Source organism: Oreochromis niloticus, linkage group LG8, assembly GCF_001858045.2.
Source record: "Oreochromis niloticus isolate F11D_XX linkage group LG8, O_niloticus_UMD_NMBU, whole genome shotgun sequence".
Classification (NCBI taxonomy): Eukaryota; Metazoa; Chordata; class Actinopteri; order Cichliformes; family Cichlidae; genus Oreochromis; species Oreochromis niloticus.
The window spans coordinates 19,659,708-19,673,055 of NC_031973.2; positions in this window are offsets into that span (position 1 = coordinate 19,659,708).

A 13,348-nucleotide genomic window follows, 5' to 3' on the forward strand; every position below is an offset into this window, starting at 1 on the left:
GTTTTCTGGGAGAAAACAGTCAGAGGTCAGAGGAGAATGGTCAGAATGTTCCAAGTTGGTAGGAAGGCAACAGTAACAGAAGAGCAGCAGAAGAGCACCTTTGAACATGCAACACATTGAACCTTGAAGCATGTTGGCTACAGCAGCATAAAACCGTACCCGATGCCTCCCCTCTCCGCTAAGAACAGGAAATTGTATCTACACTTCGGAAAATGTTGTCTGGCTTGACAAGTCTTGATTTCTCTTACAACATTTGGACAGTAGGGTTAGAATTGATGTAAACACATGAAATTATCCTGCCTTAAATCAACATTCAGGCTAATGGTGTAAGGGATATTTTTTTGGCACACTTTTGTTCCTTAGTACCCATTGAACATCATTTAAACATGCGTTGTGCAGCTGACATATCTGCAGCAACTGTATGACGCTCGGTGTTGGGGAGTAACGGAATAAATGTACCGGCGTTACGTATTTAAAATAAAAATTAAGAGTAACTGTATTCTGTTGCAGTTAAGCTTAAATAGGTGATAATTAGAATACAGTTACTTTGTTGAAATAAATGGAATACACGGCGGTATTTTCCTGTTTCATATGTTAGGCTATCCCCTCTCTACTTTTGGTAATTCCACGCATTGCCGGAAAACCTTTGAAATCTGACCGTGCAATGCAAACTCAAACAAATTGCCAGCAACCAAGCTGCTCTCAGCGTCAGAAGACTATAACCTCCAACCTAAAGAAACATCTGGAAGTAAGTTCTTTTAAAAAAATTAAATGTTAGCCTATTGCAACTACCTTGTTTTAATTGTGGTAGCTACCTGGGTTATGTGCCACTTCAATATCTCTGATGTACTATTGCTATGTGATTTATTACTTATAATATTAATGAAGACTGGATTACAACCTGCTAGCTGCAAATAATCATGTGCAGTTCTGAAAGCAGACAGTAAGAAAACATATAACTGATACAGAAATAGTTTTTTATACAAGATCACTGCAAAAAGTGCAGCCTTACCTAATGTCCACCCTACTGTTACTCATTTTATATTAAGATTTACGCATGATGCACATGATTATTTGCAGCTAGCAGGTTGTTAATGCTAACCATCAAGTCTAACAGTCTGCAGTCTATGAACTAGCCTCAGCTAACGCCAGCTAACAATGTTAGCTTGGTAGCGAGTAGCCTTCAGTAATAGTAATAAATCACACAGCAGTAGTACATTCATGTAGTTGTAAAAAGCATGACAATATATCGAGTCATCCAAAGTATTCAGAATACTCACATTAAGTAACTTAAGGGAATACGCTACAAACTACATTTTGGGCACGATGTATTCTGTAATCTGTAGTGAAATACATTTTAAAAGTAACCTTCCCAACACTGGGGATGCTCAATAAAGAACAAAATCGCTGAAGAATTTGGCCCTAATTCTTGTATGCCATGAAGAATTAAAAAATGCCAAACTCAAGATTTCAAACTGGAAATCCACAAATTAACGAAAAAATTTACAGATTTTTTTTACATACATTCAATGAAAATATCTGAGGATCACTCAGATTTCTTTTAAGTGAAAACACCCCAACGTTGCAGTAACACACCACTTCATCCACACAAACTGTGACACTTAAGGTCAGTGCCTCAGAATGAAGAGCAGTCTGCACCACCCATGAACAGGGAAATCCACCAGAAAAAGAAAACCTCAAGACACCATGATGCAAAGCAACAAAAAGGCATTTTGTGTTTGGAAAAGGGGTGTTACTCTCAGCTCTTAACAGCTGAAAAATTTCTCACTTTGGAACATTTAATTGCTCTCTCTGCCTGCAGTACACATGCTGACTGCAGCTGACTGAGCCGAGTTCACACCCAGTCACTGGAGGCTTCTGAGAGACACTGTGGGAAAAGTAGAAAATGAATAACTGAAGATGAAGGGTGAGCAAAAGTGGGTCATAAGCGCTAGGGCCTTATACACTTTGTCAAAACATGCATGACACTGTAATCTACTGCTCCATGCCCACTGTAAAGATGATGTAAAAAACAAGGTGATCAATAAGACGTAAACGACTTCTCCGGTGGGGAGAGCAGTCCAAGGGTGACTGGTGGGAAAAGGTTGCGTGTCCTGGGAGTGTCACCTCTCTGCTGGTGCTCTGCCTCGGAGACTCACTGTAGAGGCCCTGACAATAAGCTAGACTGACAGCAACGTACACTGTTGCTTCTCCTTTGCACCCCTCCTGCCTCTGTTACTTCAAAAAGTGCCTCGCCGTTAGTTCTAAGAGTCTGGAGAAATGTCTTGTTGTAAAAGACAATGGCCTCGAGTTTTTCTTTACACTTTCATTTTGGTGTCAGAAAGGGTCAGCGGTTCATCTGAATATCAAATCAGCGGAGATAAAATGCAAGTGAGAGTATTGTTATTGGTGCTACAGAAAGAACTATTAGAGTTAATAATGGAGAAAAAGGGGAGGCAGCCATGACAATGTTTCTTTCTGCATTAAACATTAGTAATTATTGATCTCTGGATCTCTTCCACAGTCTATCTTTTGTCCTTTCTTTCTCCCCTAAAACCCACTGGGACGCAGCAGATGGCTGCCCCTTCATGAGCCTGGTTCTGTTGGAGGTTTCTTCCTGTTAAAAGGGAGTTTTTCATTCCCACTGTTGCCAAGTGCTTGATTGATGGGGTTTCTCTGTATTATTGTACTGTTTTTACCTTATAATATAAAGTGCCTTGAGGCGACAGTTGTTACATTTTGGTACACTTTTGGTTTCACTTTCAAATGCCACAACACATGAACAAAATCAGTTATCAGCCCATAAAATAATCAGGTCTTCTGCTCATACAGAAACACTTTCCTATGGGATTGTTGGTGGGTTAAGGGGCGGATATGAAACGCAGACTGGTGAAACACAATCTGAGCGGATAGAGTGGTCCTGGGTGATGAGGCAGCTGAGGTGATGATGCTCAGAGGACAGTGAGAGGCCAGTGATCAGGGTGCCACCACACCCTTTTCCTCACCAACCAATTAAAGTAATTAGAGGACTGTTTCCAGTTACTGAAAGGTTAAATGGTCAATTTTCCAGCTGCCGTCATAGTTATTTCTGTATGAGCACGGAGCAACAATATGCGAAAACTTAAAAGCTCATACAACTTAAATCACGCTAAATAAAAACTGACTTTATGTCACATTGTATAAAAGTTATTAGCTTTACTAATTTTCAAATCAGCTGATGCATTTAATAGGATACTGTTCTTTTTTTTTAGCCATTTATTTTTTATTTCTGATTTGAAATGTTTTGTTTATCCTATGTCCATGTTGTATTGTTCTTCCATTTGCCAATCCTATCCTAATAATAATCTATTTTTGTCTTCTGGGCATTTTTAAAGAAAATATTTCATCGCTGTTTGGTGACTATCTAAAGCTCAGTCGCTATGAAATAGACCAGGATATTACTTAAATAGGTTATCATTGATTTCATGTGTCATTCTTTACATGAACCAATAATTTCAGGAACCACAGGCAAGACGAGTGAGCTCCATCTGTCATGCCTTAATTGCCTAGACAACGAGGTCACTGTACAGAGCCACTTGAGGTATTTTGTGTGGCCAAAAATAAGAGAAGTCCATAAAATTGAAAGCATGAAGCATCATCACTTGTGATCTTCCTGTCCTCTACTTCTGTTGCCTGGTAAAGATGTGATGCAACACAGTGAATAACACTGCAGGTGTAGGACACTTGTGCTGCAGCCAGAGTGAGCGCCCTAACACAAAATTACATTTATTTGTAGGAGGTAGTGTTTGGGCAAAACAATCTCTGTGAGCCTGAATTATTGTCAGGAATAAGGCAGGATTTAGACACTGAACAAGGATAAAGATCATTACATTAACTGGGACTGAATTCTGAAACACAGATTTTGTGAAAACAAGCGTAAAGATCAGTGTGACATTGTATCAGGCCAATAGCTCATAGAAACAGCTTTTACTGAATTATAGCAAAGTGTTAACTTTGGTAAAAGGTTTAGCAGGAATGAGATGGGGTTACAGGTGTGACAAACCTCAGGGGGTGCTCTCAGTCCTAATCTTACTAACATATGTGTTGTCAGGTTAATAAGAAGCTCTCCCCATCAGTGTAATAGAGAAGAGTGCTGAGTGGCAGTTTGCACCTTTTCTTTCATAGTGCTGTGGGTCTGAACCTAATGGTGACAGGAGGGCTCACTCAGGAGGTGTACTGCTGTAATGAGAGCATCCCCTCCCAGTGTCTCCTGAATTGGATAATATTATGAGTGGGCAGCTTTAGGTTTTTAATGTAACGAGATTAGACGCACTAAAACTAAATGCAAGTCATCTAAAGAAAGCTCAAAAGCTACAGCTTTACACCCAAATCCATCTGAGGAATTGTTTATGGCTGTGTGAACTGTTCATCAGTTTCCAAATGCCATCCTCCAGGGCTAAATAATGAAGCTGTCGTTTAGATTGTATTAGGGCTAAAAATTGGGCTCGATTACACCGCTTTGAGTGAAAAATGGATGCTGACACAAATGACTGCAGTTGGTAGATGTCTGTGAGGTTTCACATTTGTTTAATCAAGCCACTGAACTGAAGCCCTCAACTGTGATTGTGGTGTTTTTAATATTTTGGAGCATTTTAATGATATTACATCACAAATAACATGACCCTCTGTGCAGTTATACATTGTACTAACAACCTGTCCAAGAGGTCTGTGCTCAGGTTTTGGTCATTAAAATTCTTGTAGCAATTTTTTTTTTCACGCCGAACGTGTTGCGAAAAAACATCACGAAATCCTGAATTTTCTGCATCTGAACTTATCAAGTAATGCTAAATTATTGCGTTTTTACAGAAAATGCACCCTTTAAAAACGCAATGTGAAAAAAGATGAAGTCAACATTAAGCCATGATGAGCTGGTCCTGATGTTTCTTAACAAGAAAAGTAAGAAACTGAGATTCTGGGTCCATCCAACTCTCATGAGCATTTCATGGTTTGATTCAGGAGTTGAAGCTGTACCACGGCCGCTTTCGTACATAAGAATATCAGTGGGAAAGGTTGAACTCTTGGTAAGAGAGTTGGGACCACATCTGAGCAGACAGGAAAATAATTTCAGATTGACACTACTCCAATTGAGTAGCAGGGTGTCTGAGGTAAAAGAGTAATATCTTACTATTTTCATATCATTGCGCATTCAGTCCCGGCAGGCGATTTGAGTCACGAGTGCACTTGTTGCCAAATGCAGTGATTTAATTGAACTAATTTTATTTTTCTGTTGTATAAAGGTCTTAAGTAGCAACTATTTAATGGCTCAATTACACTACTGTAAATAAATGGTGGCTGTTGCAGATCAACTGCAAGTAGCAACACCCTAATCTCTGGGCCACCACTTTTGATTGCAAGTTAACTTTACAGGTCAGTCCGGCTGGGTCAGTCTGCACCGGTGACTGGTTGTTGTATCCTGGTAATACTCCTTTATAAAACCAAGGCTGCCAAGCAACAATGTCATTTTGCAGTTAAATCACCACTTTGCAGCAACTTTGTCATTATTGTGGAGAAATTTTTGAATTTCTCTTTCAGATCTATGAGATTCTGGCAGGACTCTAAAACTGACTAATGAATTTCTGTTTATGTAGGTGGCAACAGATTTAGAACAAATTCACGATTTTTCCCGATTTATTCCAGTTGATGGCCGTATAGATTGCAGATTGAAGGTAATTGCCAGCTTAAACACATTCAATCAGAAACTGATACCACAATGATAGCACTGACTCAATTTAATTGCCATCTTGATGCACTCAAGATGGCATGTGAAGATGGCAACTGGCTCCACAGATCTGGACCTGGTTTTTGAAAGAACCATTTCACAATAGTAACATTGCACTTGCACATGGTTACAATATATATATATATGTGTATATATGTGTATGTGTGTGTGTGTGTTATTTAGCTCCAAATATTATTCATTTGCTGATTTGCTGAATAACATTAATAATATTTCAAAATGCCAGTTTTGTTGTGTTTTATTTGATTTTTTTTGCTTAAGTGCCACATTGACTACTGAGTCAGAAAAATGATACAAAACTGTCCTCAACACAGGAACAAAACATACTAAACAGTGAGAATGTTTTCTTATGGGATCAATATTTCATCAGCATAAACCTAGTCTGAAGTATTGTGTGTGTTTGTAGTTCAAATTGAGTGATTGATGTGAATCAATGTACCTGATAAATCTGTATCTCAACATTACGTGATTCCCATAACTAAAATGAGGGCTGGCTTATTATTTCACACAGCCTCGGTCTATTTCTCACTTCGAATCCACACGCCCACAGTGAGAGCTGTTAAAGAGGGATAGCAACTAAAAAAGACTAATCTCTCACCAAAGCCAAAGTGAATCCCTGTGTCTTATCCCAGGTCAGTGATACGCAAATACACATTCTTATTAGTTACGTACGCTACTCTACCAGATTGTCGCTAAAGATTTAAAAGTGGTGGTGAACTTCACTCACTTCAACAATAGCAATCCAAAAAAAAAAAAAAAAAAAATTGCTGAATATCATTCCCTTCCCTTGCCAACCCTTTAAATCCGGCCTCTCTCAAGGGAACAAAGGGAGAAATGTTTGGCCTTTGGAGCCAGTGAGCGGGGCCATTGAGCGCCTTGCTGGAGGATCGGATGCAGTGAATTAGCGTAAAGCCTCAGCGTAGAATAAAGCTGACGCAACGACACTGCCGTGGCCTAGCGATCAGCTACTGCCATGCAACACTGAACCTAACCTGAAAAGCTCCAAAGTTGAGAACAATTGGTATTACCACACCAACACCAAGGGATATATGGGTGTGAATATTGTTGAACTGTACTCAAAAGTACATGACGGGAAAACCTCCATCTACTCTAAAACGGACAATTAGGAACAGCAAATATTGATTTGCAAAAACAATCTGAATCTGCAGAGCTGGGATAATTAAATAGTTGGTGAAAAAGTGAAAGGTGATAATCTGTTGTTTTTTAATTAACTGAAAAGACATCTTTTGCTTCTCCACACCTGTGCAAAAACCAGCTGACTGAAACACAGCTCTATTGCTATGAGGCATGCTTGCTAACCACTTTACCACCATGCTGCCCTGGCATGTGGGAACAATAAGCAATGCCAGCATTTAGGATTATTGTTAAATGAATCTTTACTTCAGGAGCTTAGGCTCCAGAGTCATCTGAATTGGGTAAAAGATGAATGGAGAAGATGAATAATCCTGAATGCCAAACAATTTGGGAAATAAAAGAAACAAAAGTAGAATGCAATGATCTGCAATGATCTCATATTAAATGTTCAAACTCAGAAACATTAATTATTTCATTAAAATATTGGCTCATTTTGAATTTGATCGCAGCAACTAGTCTCAGCAAAGTTGGGCGGAAAAGAGGCTGGGAAGAAAGCGGCAATTAAAAAAAGGAACATTTTGCAACTAATTCATTTAATTGGCAACAGGTCAATAACAGAGCAGCTATAAAAGTGTTTTGGACAGTGAAATTCTTGAGGGGTAGAGTTTCTCCGATGCAGTTCACAAGAACTGCATCTATTAATTGTGAACCAACTTCAGAATAATGTTCCTCAACATAAAATTGCAAAGACTTTGAATACCTCATCATCTACATGATATCATCAGAAGATTCAGAGAATCCGGAGAAATTTCTGTGAGGGACTACACTAAAAACAGACATGACAATCACCCCACGTTCTCAGGAAAACATCCAAAAATTACTATTTTTTACCGTACCAGTTCACCGTGCCATCCACAAATGCAGGTTAAAAATTTGTCGCACAAATAGGAAGCCAGATGTTAACATTATATGGAAAACATGGACACTGCATCTCCAGGACTAAAGAGGAAAGGGATCATCTGCTTCCTGCGGAGTTCAAACCTCTCTTGCTGTGTGACTATAAAATTGGCAGCTTGCTCATTTGTAAGAACACAAAGGGGTAATCGACTAGATTCACCATTTTGAGTCTGTTTGGTGCATTTAAGGACATAATGACTTCCTTAATAAATAAACTATGATGGCAGAAAGTCATCCAAGTCTGAAATGCTTCGTGTCTGCACAGCAGTATATGTAGTTTTCAAAATCCCCAAGGTGCAGCTAGACAAACAATACAACATACCAAAAAAAAAATGCCTCTCTAAGTTAATGTTTTTAAAAATTAGCATAGCACAGCACATGGTCCAGGCACATCCTTTTCACTCTCAACTCTAACGTGTAAAGCTGAGCTTCTTAACCCAGTCTTATGAATGGTATCTTGCGGTATTCTCCAAAAAGGCCCCGAGCTAGAGGGGCAAGTGGCATCTCACCATATGCCTGCAAAAATCTACCATATGCCCCACTGGTTAATTCATTTTTCCAATGCCACAGGCCTCTATTGCATCACCTCAACATACCAGTCAAACCACAACACACTTGAATATTTGTTCAACCTCCTGTTCCGCATGACATTTAAGTTGTCCAATTATATCTATAACTACCAAAAGTTCTTTGTTATTTAGCGTTAATCTGCTGTCTCTTATGTCTATTCTGGTGACATTACAGATGAGTGTGTAGGTGTGAAAGCACATAAGTGCTTAAGGAGCATGGTCCTCCTGAGTGTGTGTTGATGGAATAAGGGAGAAAGTAAAGCAGACAGTATGAGCGAGAAGGCAAAGACAAAGTCTTCGATGCTTAGTGATGAGCATCTATGACGCTGCTGAGAAAAAAAGGTCAGCTGCTGGTAAATTTGGGGTAAAATTAGAGCCTCGCTGGGCTCCGCTGTGTAGCATCGACAGATGGAGGGTGGGCTCCCAAGGAGCTAGACCTGCTACAAATAGCGGCATGTGCACACAGTCTCTATATGCATGTAAACGCATAAATGCAACCATTAAAGAAGCTGCACACGCAGAACAAGACAGCGGTATAAAGATCTTACCTTCATTCTCCTCTATCTCTGTGTACTACATGATAGTATGAGATCTGGTTTTTGGTCTAGTATCACTTGATTTCATTCAGTTCTGTAACCATGTCTAACTCTTAACTGTCCAGTCACATTGCTGCTCCAAAAACAAGATTGGAGAAGCAAAGAAAAAAAAAAAATGTGTGAACATACACTGTAGCTCTGATGAGGTCACAGTTAATCTGCTGACTACTCGTCCTTAATGTAAGCTAACCCACAAGAAAATGCAAGGGATTATTTGATTTTACTGTGAGAAACCATCTCTGATATATAAACATCACAAAGACAGAATCAAGAGCCCCTGAAGACATAATCAGTTCGGCAAAAGCGAGAGAGGCTGAACTTGTCATGTCCACATGTGTCGTAATGAATTTTGTCATCTCTTATGCAACATTACATCATTAAGTGGGAAAACTGCTTTAGCTGCACTAAAGCTAAGGGTGGCTTACATAAAAAACAGTTATTACGTGTTTTATGTGGATAAATTAAGAGTACCTGAATGGCCTAGATCCTGAAATGAATGAACAAGGAAAAATTTTGCTCTGCACGAATCTGGTTTAACAGGAATCGCATTAGCATTTTTCCACAAATCAACAAGCATTCCCAGCTGTCGTTGTAGATGCTTATTTACTCTAGATGCCAGGTGTTGAATGTGCCACAGTTAAAAATGCTGAATTGGTCTATTTCTCTGTATCAGTGAAGGGAAAGATACAGCTTCTTTAGATTTGATAAAAATCATGTTTTGTGTTCAAAATTCTCAGAATGACAACTCCTGTTACATCTCCTTCCTCATTGCAAAATCCAGAATCTATGGCAGTGCATTCAATAAGCTGACAGCATGCTGGACACAAGATTTCTCAAGATGTCAATGGAAGATCTTTTACATTGTTCTACAGTGCAATAATTGCTTCAAGTTGTTACACCATACAATTTGCCAATTCATTTTTGTCACCCTTGAGCCTTCAAAAAAAACCCCAAAGGTCTTGAACCACCCCTTATTTCTTTATATTTTGTAAATATAAATGGAAATACAGTATAAATTACAGAATTTGTCCAATTCTAGTCAGTATTTGTTCTGACCACCTTTATTCTGGTATTGCTTTTATTGCATTTTTAGTGTGTTTAGGATCATTGTTGTGCTGAAAAAAATTCCTTGTAAATCAGATGTCTTCTAGCTGGCATTGCATAGTGGACCAAACTTTGATAATACTTTTCTGCATTCTTTATTTTCTCAAGCTCTGACAACTTGGATGAAATACAGCCCCCAGGCCTCATGACAGTTCCTCCACTGCACTTTACAGATGATTGTAGGCACTCATTGTTCTGCTTTCCTGATCTTCTCTGGATACAATGATGATGATTTGCACCAAAATTTTTAAAAATTAGATTAATCACTCTCCCTTCCCTAAGAATGGGAAGTCTTGACAGCCACCCTTTCACTGAGACCATTTCTGATGCGGCTTCGGTGAAGAGGAGGTAGATCAACTGGAGACGCAGGTGCATCTTTCAGGTTCTCTGTCAGGTCTTTGTTGGGGGGTTTTCTGTTTCTTACTGACATAACTTTCTGAGAGAGTTCATCTGCTGTAGATAGTTTTTCAGTTAAAATATTTTATGCTTGTTAAATTGCGTTAGTAACAAAGTATCTAAACATTTAAAACGGATTATTTGCTAAGTTGTCTAATACATGTAGACAACACAAACACTGTTTCATCCCTTGAGTTAGGTACCTTTCTATGCTTGAATGATTCATAGATCAGTGTTAAGTGGCTCAACAAATGAAAAGCATTCCTTTGAAAACGATCAGCTACAAGGACTGGACTGAAAGTGAGTAATAAACAGCCAAAGAAAAACATTCAAAGACCTTCAAAAGCCTGGAGAACTATTACTGAAGACCACTTTTAAAAAATGGCAAAAAATCTTAGCTCCCTGGAAGCAAAATATGGAGTGGATTGGATTAAAAATGTGCAAGCTAATTAGCTATGGCTACCTACTATCTTATGATCTTGTCATTAATATAATCAAAGTCACTTCCAGTGACTCACCCTAGATAATCTTGGTTGCTATAAATATGGGACTACTGTGCTTGTATGATTTTAAATGTGTTGCAGTGCTATATTTCCATCTGATTGAGTCTCTCACTAAAGTCAACATACTAAAGTACATTAGGAAGGAAATAGTGTAAAAACTGTACTTCAAAACTATATTAAGAATGTTTGAGTAAATATACTCGCACCAATGCGAAAGGAGTTGAGAGCATTCGCTCATCACAGGGATGCTGTGTCACTTGGGCTAAAGCTGAGGTCAGGGTCAGCCAAGGGAGGGGTGGCTGTGGGGACACTGGATCCTGAGCTGATTAATTTCTCACCCCCAGGGTATCAGTGGAAAATCAGACAGGTGCTTTTCTTAGGTGAGGACACAGGGAGCCATAGACACCCGACTTTCACCCCCAGCACTGCACATTAGATAATGAAAGTCTCGTGAAAAGCAAGCAGACAAGTTCCAGGGCGGTACACGAAGACTTACAGCCAATCAAAGCTGTCAGCTATTAATGATAGCATTTCTAATTTTTAATGCAACATTCCAAACAGCTCAACAAACATCAGCAAATACACACCACACAGAGTTTGTCACACAGCAGGGACGTTTAAAGACAAAGAGTTATGATTTTAATCATCTTTACTAAAAGTATTAGGTGCTAATCGGGGCTACTTTATTCATACTATCCACAATCATATATCTAAATATGCTTACATGTCACAAAAAGATTGTTATTATCAAGTCACTGATTTAAATGGAAGTGAAATAATGGAAGTAATTTCAAACGTGAGGTCCAAAGAGATGCTGGTGCAAATGAGGGAGCCCATCATTAGGCTGAAACCCCCCAAAACTTTTAGAGAAACAGCAAAAACTTTAGAGGTGGTCAGATCAACAAACTGGTACATCGTTAAAAATAAGGACTGCATTGAACAGCTCAGCAACACCAAAAGGCCTGAAAAATATCTTCAGAGCATCTAACCAGCTCATCTAACTGCTACTCCCACCCATATCCAATCAAACTTTGTCTTACTCATAATTATCTTAAACTCGATGGTAATAAAACAGAGTTTTTTATTATCTATCTGTTCTCACACCTTCCCCTCAGGTTAAGAGTCTGGGTGTCATCCTCGACAGTCCTTTCTTTTTCACGACACATATAAATAATATAATTTGGTCTCCTTATTTTCATCTTAGCTATGTTAATCGCGTTCATCCTTTACTAACTCTAAACAGTACCGCCATACTTGTCAATGCTCTTGTCACGTCTCATCTTGATTATTATACTTTTAATTTCTACCTCATAAATCTCTCTGTAAACTGTAGTTCGTTTAGAATTCAGCTGCTTTTATTATATCCAGAAACAGATCAAATGAACATATAACACCTGTCCTTAAACAGCTTAATTGGTTTCCAGTTCATCTATGATTACTTTCAAGATCCTACTTCTCACTTTCAAAGCCCTTCACAACTTTGCTCCTCCATATTTATCTGATTTTCTCCATAAGGACAACCCTCTCGTACACTCCGCTCCTCTTAAAGAAGGTAAAGAAATGGGACTCTCTTCAGTGGCCTCATCGATTTGATGATGTCCATGGATTCTAGCCTTCAGGCAGAAACTGGATGCATTTTTTTTTATCAAAGTTTTAATTTTTAATCTTTGAAAATGGGGGACTGTGTATGAAAATGGCTATAATTCTTAAAGAGTTCATGCAAACATTTTGTAAAACTTGAATTAAAGTGCACTTCAATCCCATATTTTTGTTTTTTTTACAATCACCTGTGGTGGTGGACAGAGGCAGAACTAAAAAATGTCTATTTGTCCAAAACATTATGGAGAATGCTCCAAACCCATCCAAACATGATTGATGTTTAAATGATGATGATGATTTGTTGTTTTGTTTTGTTTTGTTTTTTCAAATTCAAAGAATCCAAATGAAAAGATGGTCAAACAAGGAAAACTCCCAAATAAAATGGGATTTAAAAAAATATTTTAATTTACATAACTTTAAGAAAATGCTAAGCCAAGAAAACCTAGAAATCAAAACAAAAGAAGCAGCACAGTCTGAAATCTGGGTGGGGAACAAAGGAGCCAAAAAACAACAACCACTCAGTGTAACACATTTCCTCACTAGCATGAGAACCTTACAGCACTGCCAGAGCCAGCCCACTGAGGCTGGACACCTTGTCTCCACAGCCTTTATACTGCAGTGTTGATTGCTGAGTGGAGCCAGCTGTGCACTGGCTACACTCAGGGGGGAAAGAGGCGGGACCCAAGTCATCGGAGAGAGTAACACTACACACGCCTATACACACCACTACTGCACACAACACCCTGCGTAACA